General features: G+C 51.0%; 1 pseudogene; it reads right to left on the reverse strand.

The window, feature by feature from the left end:
- Positions 1 to 5,738: 5,738 nt before the first annotated feature.
- On the reverse strand, positions 5,739 to 8,198 carry LOC105555159 (annotated as a pseudogene).
- Positions 8,199 to 13,853: the final 5,655 nt, after the last annotated feature.

Genomic DNA, 13,853 nt, shown 5'->3' on the forward strand with positions numbered 1-13,853 from the left:
AATTTATTTATTGAGGAAACCTAGTCAGCTGTGTGTAGAGTTAGCATCCTACTAAGTTAGTGATTTTTTCCTCCTCACAGTGTGATATTGTTTAACATGTTTCTCCAACCTTTGTCCATATTTAAAAAAATTTGTCGCCGGGCACGGTGGCTCATGCCTGTAATCCCAGCACTTTGGGAGGCCGAGGCTGGTGGATCACAAGGTCAGGAGATCGAGACCATCCTGGATAACACAGTGAAACCCCGTCTCTACTAAAAACACAAAAAAATTAGCCAGGCATAATGGCAGACGCCTGTAGTCCCAGCTACTCAGGAGGCTGAGGCAGGAGAAAGGCATAAGCCAAGGATGTGGAGCTTGCAGTGAGCCCAGATCGTGCCACTGCACTCCAGCCTGGGCTACAGAGTGAGACTATGTCTCAAAAAAAATTGTCATACATTAAAATGGACTTTTTGGGGTGTGTATGTGTGTGTGTGTGCTGTCTCTTATACACATCTAGATGTGTATAAGAGACAGGGCTAGGGTGTAGTGGTGGGATCATGCCTCACTGCAGCTTTAACCTCCTGGGCTCAGGTGATCCTCCCACTTCAGCCTCCTGAGTAGCTGGAACTATAGGTGCATGCCACCATGCCTGGCTAACTTTTGTATTTTTTGTAAAGATGGGATTTCACTATGTTGCCTAGACTGGTCTTGAACCTCTGGGCTTAAGTGATTCTCTCCCAGCCTTCCAAAGTGCTGGGATTACAGACATGAGCCACTGCGCCCTGCCACCAGTTCTATAAATTTTAACACAGTTATAAGCATATAGATTTAGGTACGCATTCCCACAATCAGGGTGTAAACAGATTCATCACCCCCCAAAACCCCCTCGTGCTATTTTTTATAGTCGTTCATTCCCCCTACCCCTAACCTCTGGCAACCACAGATCTGTTCTCTGTCCCTGTAGTCTTGTCTTTTTGAGAATTTCATGTAAAGAAATCATACGGAGGTTCTCCTTAATGTCCAGCCTAAGACATGCTCAGTGAAATGCAACACTCTGTCCTTGTCTTGGGATGGGGGACACAGTTGCTCTTCCATGCCTTCATTATCTATGTGGTTTGCCTGCTGTTACCTGCGGCACAGTGTGGGGTTCAAGTCGGTGTCTCCATTCACTCTTTGTTATCTGCTTGATTCCACTCGAGCGGATGCTGGATTGCCAACAGAAGGGCTCTGGGTGGGGCAAGGGGTTTAGTGTGCTGGGAACCTGGCACCTAGAGGCTGAGGACAAGTGAGCATGTGTGGGTGGCTCCAAAGCCTGGCTGAGTGACTGTTCCCTGCCACCGAGGCCTCTTCTCCTACCAAGTATGTGAATAAACAAGAATCAGCTGGTTTTCTAATGTGCTCAAGTCAGGCATGACAAATGACCCTGGCAGGAGAGAGAAACATGTCCCAAAAGAATGCACTTGGAGATTGTAATGAGTATGTCTGTCTTCCCATGCCTTGTCCAGAGATCCCATGCTCCGGGCCATGTGCTGAGCTTGGAACAAGGAAAAAGGATGCTGAAGTGGAAACATAAGCTTGCATGGGACATTTCATCTTCCTCCCCTCCTTTTTTCCCCTGAAAAAGTTCATTGCCCACTCAGCCCAGCATGAGGTTTCAAGTCCTTGGTGAGAGCCTAGAATGTACAGTGCATTCATTTGATGGTCTGGGCGGGAGTTAGGCTTCACTCCGAACCACCTAGGCATGAGATGATTGCAGGTAAAGCCTCATATACAGGGCAGAGAGTGCTGTCCTTGCAGGCTAGGCACCGTCCAGAGGTAAGGAGAATCACTTCCTCAGGACAAAAAGGCAAAATGTTACCTTAGAGACTCTTGATGGCCCCCGCATCCCGAGGACCCCACCGCAGTGGATGTGGTTCCCAGGAGAGCTGAAGGGCTTTCTCTCAGGACCACACTGCACCATTAACTGAGACAAGGTCTCCTGCAAACATTTTATGTTTTAAGGACTGGGATCTGACTGACAGAAGTCAATGACCCAGGTCACTGGAGATGGGAGGAGCATGGAAAATCACCTAATTATAGCAAATGCCAAAGTTTGGGACTGGGTTCTATTAGGAAGCAGCCTGTCCATTGTAGGGAGCCTAAGTGTTTTGCTGCCTTGGATCTGGTGAAGGAAAAATGAGGCCAGTGTCAGAGAAAAATCAAAGCAACTAGTGGCTCCAGGGTTAGGACTAAGGTGTGTTTGGGATTTGAGGCGTTGACCTGTTTTGGCTAGAAAATCAAGCTCAGGAAATTGTCAAATTAGTGAGCCAATCCACCGGGACTTATAAAAAGGACCACCTCTCTCCTTGTATCAGAAGGTGCCCTTTCCTCAGGCTTTCTAAACCAGGACGTCTTCCTGCATCCAGAGAAAATGATGAGCCAGCAGTCCAGCAGGACCTCCCACGTCGCCCAGGGCTCCAGTGGCCACTCTGCCATCCTGTGTCTGACCAAAGCCATGGTGGTGCCATCAGATCCATCGGCCTCATGCTCTGGGGGAGGCAGTGCTGCTGCGACCTGTGCCATGACAGGGGGCACCTTTGGCAGCAGGAGTCTGTACAGCTTTTCGGGGAGAAAGAAGATCTCACTGAGGGTGGCTGGAGGTGCTACCCAGGCTGGGGGCAGGGCCAGGGGTGCTGGGGCACCTTTGGAAGCAGTCTGTGTGGGGCTGAAGGAAGGGATACGAAAAGTGTCTTTGGAGGAAGCTCCTTCAGCATTGGAGGGAGACCTAGTGGCTTTGGAGGAGCGCCTGGTGGAGCCGGGGGCTTTGGAGGTTTGGGGGCCTTTCCGTTTGGCATCCAGGAGGTGACCATCAACCAGAGCCTCTGGTAGCCCCTGAACATGGAGATCGATGCCTAGATTGAGGTGAAGACCCAGGAGAGGGAGCAGATCAAGACCCTCAACGACAAATTTTCCTCTTTCATTGACAAGGTGAGTGTCTGTGGTTGGGGAGGGGCAGAGGCCCTGAGAGCCCCTGGAATCCCAGGCATGGGAGGCCTGGGTTTGGAGAGCAGGTCTGCTCCTGAGCTGGGGACTGGAAAGAGCATGACCCTCTCCTCCATGGTTGATCACAGGTGCGGTTCCTGGAGCAGCAGAACAAGGTGCTGGAGACCAAGTGATGCTTCCTGCAGGAGCAAACGGCCACCTCCAAGGCCAGTGCCAATGACCTGCAGCCCTTCTTTGAATCCTAATTGGCTGCCTCCAGGCTCACCTGGACAAGCTGTTGATGGAGCAGGGTTGACTGGAGGGGGAGCTGGGCACCATGCAGGCACTCGCAGAGGCATATAAGAGGAGGTGAGAGGCAGTGCTCCCGGTGGTGAGGCTCAGGTGTCCAGAGTGTGAAAGTCATCTGGCCTCTGCGGGCATCGGTAAGGAACTGGGGCAATATGGATAAGGAAGGTGCTTGACAGGGCTTATTGGTGGACCTGCCGTGCAGCACCGTGTAAATGAACAAAAGCTCTGCAGCCAGACTGCCTGGGTTTAAGCTTGACTATGTTTCTTTCTAACTGCACAATCATAGGTAATTTATTTAACCAATCTGTGCCTCAGTTTCCTCATTTATAACATGGAGGTGATAACTGTATCTACCTTAAAAATTTGTTTGAGAGCTAAATATTTTAATATATGCTGTTCAAACAGTGCCCGGCAAATAGTGACACATTATTAATTAATTAGTTAATACTAATGAAAGGCCCATCAACCAAATAGATTGTTAATAATGCTGGTTTTATTATTACTGAATGACATGAACTCGAAGGTCATAATAATGAAAGGCATTAAATGTCTCCTCTGTGCTGGCCCTGTGCTTGGTGCTGGGGCTACAGCTGTGCATGTGGAGCTCAGGGGGCCAGTTGTTCCCATAGGTCCCTGTGGCTGGGGTAGCTGGCTGCATTAGCATGGCAGAGGCAGAAGAGTGGGGCCCTTGGTCATCGTGGCTGTGGTGTAGGGCCTGGACTGAGTGAGGGGCCTGGGAAAGAGAAGCTTGGGGGTGCTCTCTGGGAGCTCCCACCCTGTGGGACTGGAAGGGACATTAACTTCAGTGCTGACTGAGGAACACTGAGAGACCCCAGGACTGTGGGAGGGGCTCAGGCCTCAGTGTGGGAGATGGGAAGCCATATGGGAGCACATCAGAGGACCGAGCATGAAGAACAGGTGGGAGAATGGAGATGGCATTCCATGCAGGGTAGCTGGGCTTGGAGGAGGACAAGGTCTCATGCCGTTACCTCCATCACCACCATCCTCAACATTTATGCCAGTGCGAGAAGGGCTGGGAGAACTCAGGGCTTCATGGATCCCTATGACTCAGAGAAATTTCTGCTTGGCTCACCCCTGAGCTGGACTGGCCAGGGCCCCTTCCTAGCACAGCCCTGTGGTACAGCTGCGGCTGACCCTTGCTGCTCCTCCTGGAGGAACCGTGAAGAGCGGAGCAAGCGTGCAGCAGCTGAGAAGGACTTGGTGCTTCTCAAGTAGGTAAGCAAGGATGGGGGCTAGATGGGGATTGGGACAGGGGCTACAGCTGCCAAAGCAGTTTGAACAGTGTTCCTCAGGGGTCAGGCCGAATTCCCACCATGCCCGTGAGACTTCCCAGCATCCCAGGACTTTCTCAGTGCTGCCAGCCTGGTCACTTCTCAAATGTCACACTCTGCTTCCCTCATCACTAGATCAGTGCCAGAGGGGCCTGGGTGATGGGGGCAAAAAGTGATGAGGAGAGAGAGATATATATGGAGAGTCTCCCTGAACCTGAGAGACTTCCCAGGAGAACATGCCTCAGGGTCACATGAACACTTACAGGTCCCCCATCACTGGTGTCTTATGTATCTTTTTTCAAAGGCAGAAATTCTGCTGTCTTTTTTATTGGTTCCTGTGTCTGAGTGGCTTCCAGAGCCTATAAGTAAGCCAGTTGCCAAATTGCTTTGAGCTCTTTGGAATATAATGCCACTTTTCTGCTGTGATGAGGCATTAGTGTCATACATAAGAATTCTCTTTAATTCCTGAGTCTCATTTTCAAGTCCCTTTTTTTTGATATTCACGTATTTATTCTCGGAACAAACAAACTTATCTTCTCAGAGAATAGAAAACAGAGATTTCACTCAGTGACAAAGATGGACACAGTCAGTTCACCCTGTCCCCCCATCTACTTAGAAAATCCCCTGGGGGAGGGATGCCTAGAGCACACAGCACCCCTTGGTGCGGGGCTGTGCACAGGTCTAAAGGCTTGCGACTTTCTTTACCATTTAAGCAGGAAAACAGCTGTCCAGATGACAGTAAGATTCCACTGTCCGTAATCCTCATGGTGTCAGGTCTCCTGGGGCATCTAGGGCAAAAATGCTGCTGCAGTTTATACAGTTACACAGTCAAGTCTGAGCCAAAGGAGGTCCCATCAGGCAGCCAGGTTTCTGTTCAGTCTGGGGAGCAATGCCAACTGGCTGCCCCCATAGCCTGGCATGAGCTGATGGCCCACTGCAATCCCAAAGCAAAGAAGGGTGGAGCTGGACCAAAAAGCTGTGGTAATTTGCTCTCCCTGCCTCCAACAGCATCGTCCTCTCCTTTTGCAGCCCCACACGCAGGCCTCCCGACCTGAGGGTCTGGACTAGGGAGTCTGGTTGTTTTCCTAAGCCCCCGTAACCCAGGAGTGAGGACCTGGAAAGAGGGATGTGAAAGTTCTGAAGAACAGGCATCAGGCAGCTTTGGAGATGCCCTCAGCCCACAGGAAGAGTGCTGTGTCAGGCAAAGATGGTCTCTTCCTGGTGCTTCTTGGTGAGGATGGTGCCTGGCTTATGCTGGGCATCTGGGTGACTGGCTAGCTTGGGGAGACAGGAAGACACTGGGCTTTCCAGGATGGCTTGCTTCAGCTCGTAGAACACAGCAGAGTCCTCTTTTGTGAGGAAGGTGATGGCCACCCCACTCTTGCCTGCTCGTCCCGTGCAGCCAATGAGGTGGATGTAATCTTCAATATTTTTGGCCATATCATAGTTGACAATTATAGACACATCTTGGATGTCAATACCATGACCAGCCACATCTGTAGCCACCAAAATATCCTTGGACCCAGCCTTGAGGTTGGACAATGCAAACTCTAGCTGCTCCTGGCTTTTTCCACTGTGCAGTGTGCAAGCATTGTACCCCATCTTCTCCAGGGATTTGGCCAACGCGTCGCAGTCCTTCTGGCTGACGAAAATAATGATGGGTGGATCAAAGCTTTGCTCCAAGATTGCCAGCAGCTTTTTCTTCTTTTCTGACTCTGACATGAGGAAGACCTTCTGTTCCAAACACTCATGGGGTTTGCCTGAGGAGCCAATGTACACCACAGCAAGTCGCTGAAGATAGCTCCTGTCCAGACGCTCCACCGCTGGGGGCACGGTAGCTGTGAACACGACTGTTTGGTGGTACTTACGTTTTCCCGACTCAAAGTTGGCCAGCATCTTCTCAGGGTTGTCAGCCTCATCTGTGTCTGGCTTCTGGTTGCTGACAGGCATGTGCTCCAGGATCTTCTGGACATCTGGCTCAAAACCCATGTCAATCATCCTATCTGCCTCATCCAGAATCACATAGGTACAGTGGCTCAGCACCAGGGAGCAGTTCTCCAGAACATCAATCAAACGCCCAGGGGTAGCGATCACAATCTCACAACCCATGCGCAGCCTGAAGCCCTGGTCTTCTCTGAAGATGCCACCAGTGACAGCCACAGTGCAGATATCTAGGGGCTTTCCAAACTTGACAGTCTCTTCCTCAATCTGTTGAGCCAACTCACGGGTGGGAGCCAGGATGATGGCATAAGGGCCTTGGTCTGACTCTTTGATCCTGTCATTTTTGAGAAGTGTGGTGATCCAGACCAGCAGTGGGATGGGGAAGGCTGCTGTTTGCCACTGCCAGTCTCAGCCACACCAATGATGTCACGATTCTGTAGCCCAGTGGGAATTGCCTGACGCTGAATAGGTATTGGTTCCTTGTAGCCACACTTATCAAAGACCTCCAAGATGTGTGGGGGCAGAGAAGAGTCTTTCCAGGATGGGATGGGATTGGGGATCTTGCCACCTTTGGTGGTTATGCTGTAGTCCTTACAGAAGATCCGCCAGTCCCTGTCCGTCATCTCATCTAACTTTTTCTGAGACCAATGACGATCATCCCAGAGCTGCTTGGCTTCCTTCTTACGAAGTTTGCAGAGTCTTGCCTCCTCCTGCTCCTTTTCTTCCAGGGTTCGCCTCTTCTCCATTAGGTCTCCATAGAAATGTGACTGCTCTCATTTCTGCTGCTTGAGGTCAGTGTCTGCAATGAAGCCTCGCCCTAACAACTGCACCCGGCGCCGTTCTTTGTACAGGGGGTTGTAGTCAATGGATATGTCCTCAGATGCATCCCACTCAAAAACAAACTTTCGGTCATTGAAATGTCTCATTCGGTGCCGCTTTTTGATGCCACCCCAAGTAATACTCTTTAATGGCATGCGGTTCCTTGCTCTTATCCTTCTCTTCCCAGATCTTCTGCCGCCCTTGCTCATCCTCATTTCCACTGGTCTCTCGCTCCATCTTCCCCCCGCATTCCTGACATTCCCATTCCTGAGGATCTTCCAACATCTTCCTGCCCAAGTCTTGGAATTGTTTTCTTTTCTTTCTCTCTTCTTCAAACATCCTCTGCTGCTCTTCCACTGCCTGCTGCCATCACTTTAGAGCTTCAGCCTCTCGTTCTGCTTTGGAGAGGAACGTGGGCTTAGCCTCAGCTTCTTCTTCAGCCTTTTTCTTGGCCAGAAGTTCCTCCAGGGATAAGGGCTGGGCCTTAGGCTTCTTATCACCATGTTCATCCTCTTCATCCTTCTTAGAGTCTCTATTCTTCCGAAATTTAAAGTCTTTTCCTCAGCCAGGAGATAAACTGAATCATTTCTGGTCCTTGTCCCATCTGTGCCCGTCCTTGTCTCGATCTTGGTCCTTCTTATTATATTCTCGCTCCTTATCTCATTCTCATTCTTTGTGCCATCATTCTCTTTCTGCAGATTTGGAACGGGAATGAGAGTGAGAATGGCTGCCTCCTTGATGTCTATCCCTTGAACGATGCTGTTTCCTATCTTTAGATGGGGAAGACTTGCGGTCCCTGTCTCTATCCCACTCTCCGTCAGGAGTCCGTGATCGCTTCCTTTCCTCTTTGGAAGGTGATGCATCATGGTCCTTTTTGTCAGCCAGTTCTCCTGCCATCACCCTGAGTCTGAACTGCCCAACGTGGCCTCAACGTCGCGGAGCTGTCACCATCTTCAAGTCACTCTTAACCTAAGTTTAATGACCAGGGTAAAAGTGGTTTCCATTTTGCTTCATAACAATTATGGACAAGTACAGGCTTTAAGCAAATGAAAATATGCCAGTCGCTGGTCTGGTGGTCTCCTTCCCCACGTGGCCAAAGTGGACCTGGAGGTGAAAGTGGAGAGCCTGATGGATGAGATCAATTTCCTGCAGCCCCTCTCTGAGGCTATAAGGCCCCCTTCCTTCCCAATATATGTTTAAGACATGATTGATTCTCTTAAGCCTTAATTTTTTCATTCAGTGCTTTTTACCTTCACATCTATTACCACACCATCTACTCAGATTCTGAGACCTTTGAAACTATTTATCTATCAAATATTTTAACTCCCTTTCTTTTTTCTTTCTCCTTTTCTGTGTCCCCCACATCTATGATTGCCAGTGCCTATGGATAACATTCTTAGAGTCTCCTCCCCTATCCAAGGTACCTGGACAAATAGACCCATGCACCTCTGCAGTAGGGTTGGAGGACAGACACCTTTTCATTCTTTAGCCTGCTGGCTGAGATTTTGGCCTGCATCTTGGTCTTTGTGTTTTTTAGTGGCATCACTATAAAGCTAACTTTAGGGGTTTGTGGTAGGGGCCTGTCCAGTAGACGTGAGCAGAATTGGCTTTGTGTCTGCAGGAGTATAGCCAGCTACTGTCGCAATCAAATGACATGTTCATCATCCTCTCCCTCGACAACAACCGGCACCTGGACCTGGAGAGCATCATCGCTGAGGTCCATGCCCAGTATGAGGAGATCGCCTGGGAGAGTAAGGCTGAGGCTGAGGCCCTGTACCAGACCAAGGTGGGTGAGTCAGGAACTTGGAGGAATCAGTTTCCTCTTGGGCCCTTCATTCCTGCCCAACTTTGTCACCTAGGCACGAAACCCCTATATTGTCCTCCAGCAGAGCTGCGACCCTCTGAAAACTGGCTCACAGAGACACAGGCTTCCCATAGCCTCCAGGACCCTGGGAGGGTTGATGTGCCAGATAATGTGATTAAGCATTTGGGTGATCAGTAAGAGCCTGACATTGGGGTGTTGGATAAGCTAATTACCCTGATTTGATCATTGCATGATCTATGCATGTATTAAAACATCACACTGTACCTCATAAACATGTATTACTATATGTGTCAATTAAAAAAGAGCTAAACAAAGGGTTTGACAAATCATAGCTGTTGTTACCGTCATCATGGTCAATACCATGGGGCCAGAGCGAGCCCATAGAATGTCTTTGTGCGAGTTAGAAAAAGTGCCACTCTGGGCAGATGCAGCAATGTGGGCCACGGTGTGGCAAGCACGGTGTGGGTTGGGTTTTAGCCCCCACCTGCTTCCTTGGTCAAAAGTGGAAGCCCTGCTCACCGCCACCATTACCATCTGATGGTGGTACTACCATCATCAGCACCACCACCACTGCCCTCCTCACCTTCATCATCATCATCAGCTGAGCAAGTTGATCAATGAAACAAACCCAGCAGGACAGGCAGCAGTCTTTCCCATCCCTTTGGTTAAGAGAAACCTCTCAAACTGAGCCCAGGTGTCCCCCTTCCATGGTATGTTCTGGAGGTGCTCCAGCCTTTGAACATACACCAAAGCTTGTCCCCTGGGGTCAGACCTCATATTTTCCCCTCTTCATGGTTGACAGTTTCCTCTTCCTCCCTCCTCTCAGCTTGGGGAGCTGGAGACCATGGCCAGCAGGCACAGCAATGACTTGAGGAACACTAAGAGTGAGATTGCTGAGCTTGCCAGGATGATCCAGAGGCTGCGGGCAGGGATAGAGAGCGCCAAGAAGCAGGAACCCTGTAACAAAGGAACAGGGCAGCCCAGGGGTCCCCGGGATGGGCCGTACTCTGAAGAATGCTCCCTTCAACTCAGGCTTGCTACCTGAGATTCTGGTGGGAATGCACGAGGGGCCGTCAGGAGGTCAGGCCAGAACCCTATCATTTCCTGACCCTCCACCGACAGGTGCACGAGGGCCTTACATCACACCCATCCTCCAGCTCAGACGGGCCCCAGGTCTCTGGGTGACAACCTGGAAGGCCTAGGTGAGCCTGTCATTCTTAGGCTTGGTTGCACTGCACTGCCCACTAGCTTTTAACCCCCATTTCAATACTCCCAATGCAACTGGAATGGCCTTTCTCATCCTCTTTAGCAGTCTCCCAAACTTCCTTTTTCTTCGAGAATGGGCCAAACATCTTTTCCTCTCTGAACCCCCTCCTCCTGTGAAGCCATCATCCTTCCCTCCTCAGCATCTCTCCTCTGAGTTCCATGGTGCCCTGTGCTTTTCCACATCATAGCCCGGCCTCCTGCTACCTTAAATGCCTACTCTTCTGTTTTTCCTCCTTAATGGTGAGAGCATTGGGTGCAGGGGCTGTGTCTTGTTCATTGCTGTCTCCTGGCACCCAGCTGTGAAGGACAGAGGGCAGGGATTAGGGAGAAAGTGAGTGAGTGGTTCAGACACTGAGGGTGACTCCTCTGATCTCACCACTCATTGCTGCTTGCCTCAGACACAGAGACTCTGAGTTCTTTTCCCCCAAACTGAGACTACTTGAAACCTCCCTCGAAGTTACTTTCCAAAGGGATGCTCCTTTCCAGCCTCAGTGGGGTTGGGGAGTCCTGGGGAGGGACAGACAGATGGGGACCTGTGCTCACCCAACATATGGCCAGGTGAGTCCAGAGGTCCAGCACACTTCCCTTCCCTCCTCCTGCCCCAGAGCAATAAATAACCTGCAGATGGCCATCACCGATGCTGAGCAGAGGGGTGAGTTGGTTCTCAGGGATGCCCGGGCCAAGCTGGCAGAGCTCAGGGAGGTCTCGCAGCAGACCAAGGACAACCTGGCCCGGTGCTCTGTGAGTACCAGCAACTCATGAGCCTGAAGCTGGCCCTGGACATGGAGATTGCTGCCTCCCATAAGCTGCTGGGCGAGGAGTGCAGGTGGGTAGGGGACCATGGCTGTGGCAGAGAACCTGCCTTGAGAAGCAGGCTCATCAGAACTTTATGTCCCTGGTTAGATCCATAGTGATTTTGAGCCTAACTGCACTGGCCCATGTCTTCCCTCTCATATTCCCAGTGGCCCCCACAGCATAGGAGGGGACAAAGGAGGGCCTTAACAAATGTTTGTTAAACTGCTGTCACTGCTCAGCACGCTCCCCTTCTCCTAGCTCCTTTAAGGCTCGGGGTTGCAAACTTGTTTTAAATTTCCAGCAGTAGATAAATGTTTTACTTGAAATGGGCATGCAGTGGATCCCAGGGGTAAATGCCAATCAAGTTTGCATGTTCAGAGTCGCTGAGGTCATGGGATCACGGGGGGCATCTCACTGATTCCCTGTCACCTCCCACCGAGATATCATGAAGTCCACCCCACCCTGTCTTACCACTCTCCTCTGATTCCCTATCTTAGTTTTTCATTATTGCTTAGGAAGTTCCTCCTGAGATCTGACTTCAGCTCAGCTGCTGCAATTCACATTTGTGTTTTCTGGATAGTCTCTGATGGAGCCAGGGAAACAGCACTGGCTTGGGAGACCTTCCCACTACTGGGTGATCATTTGGGGTTTACCTGTATTCACTGTGTGACCTCAGACAGATTCCATCCCCACTTTGAGCCTCATGTTCCTCATCCTTAAAAAGAGAGCATTGGACTAATCTTTGAAGTGTTTCCTAACACTCACATTTAGAGTGGCAGGTGGCTCTATGTTTCTAAAATTTATTTTTTTCTTTTTCTTTCTACAGCAGGATGGCTGGGGAGTGTCAAAGCTCGGTGTGCATTTGTAAGTGTGCATACTATTTCCCTTGAGGTTGGGTCATACCATTGCTAGTGGGATACATAACCACTCTCCTCAGGATGGAGTGGCAGGAAAATAGACAAGGAAAATGGGTCTTTATAAACAAAGGGATTTCTGAGTTTGCCACATTCCCACCCCTTGGAGCTGGGAAAAGAAAAGTGCATTCACTGTTGTTCCTTACGTCTGATTGCCACAGCTGAGCTCACCTGCTTACCACGTACTGTGGCCACTTTGCCTCCTAATATTCCTGTGCCTCTCACTCCCTGTCCCTTAGCCCTGGGCACCTCCACCTTCTCTCCATCCTTGTCTAATTCCTTACCACCTTCCAGCACCTCATGGGGCAGAGGGGTGACTGGCCATCTCCTTGCAGCTGTGGTTCACAACACCAGCACCATTGGTTCGAGGGTGGCCAGCCGCAAAGGCAGAGGCAGTGGCTCCAGCATCTCCAGCTGTGGAAGCCAGAGTGTGGCCAGGGTCAGAGTGTAGGTGGGGGCCTGAGCAGCCAGTCCACCAGCAGATAAGTCCCTGGGGCCAGCACTGGGGAGCCAGCGGTGCCTCCTTTTCCTCAGCCAGGATCATCCAGAACACCACCAGTAGTAGCCAGCATGCCTACACCAAATTCTGAGCTGGTGCCTCCCCACTTCAGCAGATGCCCTAGCCATCCCAGCTCCCACCTGCTTAGTACTCTGTCTGCATCACTGGGTTCCTCAGTTCCTAGGCCCCAGACACCTCAGGCTCAGGACAGATCTTCTTTCCCCTCCTGTGTGTGCGGAGCCTCTGTCAGAAGGTACCTCACTGGTTACAGCCTCTCTGCTCCCACTTCTGCCCTCAGCTTGCTTTGCAATTTGCCCTCACTTTCTCCCTCTGCAAGGTCTCCATTCATTCCTCTCTAATAAATTGCTGTGTGTTTCTCTGCATTTTCTTTGACAGTCAGTGGGTTTTATTGATGGTCACTTTGCAGGGTTGGTAGGGTAGAGAGGCAGGGGAAGGAAAAGAGTGGGGAAGAGAAAGAAACTGTGTCCTCAGAGAGCAACCTGTTGGGAGCAGAGGGCATCATAAGGCACAGACAAAGAGGGGTGAGGGAGGAGGAGCCTGTGGCACCTGTCAGGGTGGAGGAGGAGCCAGCTCACCTACCACTCCTGGAGCCCTGCTCTCTGCCCTGGTTTCTGATATCTCATTTGGCCTCTTCATTTTGGTGATCTGCTCCGACATTCCTCCCCTGGTTAATGGGCTGAGCATTCCCAGGCCCCTTTGGCTCCCCGCTCTGTGGCCTGTCTCATTCCTGCACACCCTACAGCCACCTGAGCATCGCTTTGCTACTGCAGGCTTTGTGCCACAAACCTGCACTGGCCCAGTGGTGTCCTGGTCTTCAGTCTCTTCTAACTCACTGCCGGACCCTCAAACCCATAATCCCTCCAGCTGAGCTAGTCCTTTCACCCCCATCAGAAGAGGGGATCCAGGGCCTCTGGGTTTCCACACCCTCTTGGCCCATAGCATGCTCCCATGTCCCCCTACCCCCAGTCACTTTGCTTCTCAAGTCTGGCTCAGATGTGCAGAGAAGGGACTCGGGGATCCATGGGCTGTGGCCTGGCCCTCTCTCCTGGACACTCTGCAGCCTCCAGGGTCTGTGTCTGCTGGCTCCTGGGGGCAGCAGACATCTCTAGGAGTTGTTGGTCTGTTTGACTCAGGGCAGGGGGCACCAGGGCTCCCGGTGCTTCTGTGATTCTTCTCACTTCTCCTAGGGAGGAGCCAGAAGGCTCAAGTTGGACCAGCATGCCCCACTCGCC

Source organism: Mandrillus leucophaeus, unplaced genomic scaffold (assembly GCF_000951045.1).
Source record: "Mandrillus leucophaeus isolate KB7577 unplaced genomic scaffold, Mleu.le_1.0 Scaffold118, whole genome shotgun sequence".
Lineage (NCBI taxonomy): Eukaryota > Metazoa > Chordata > Mammalia > Primates > Cercopithecidae > Mandrillus > Mandrillus leucophaeus.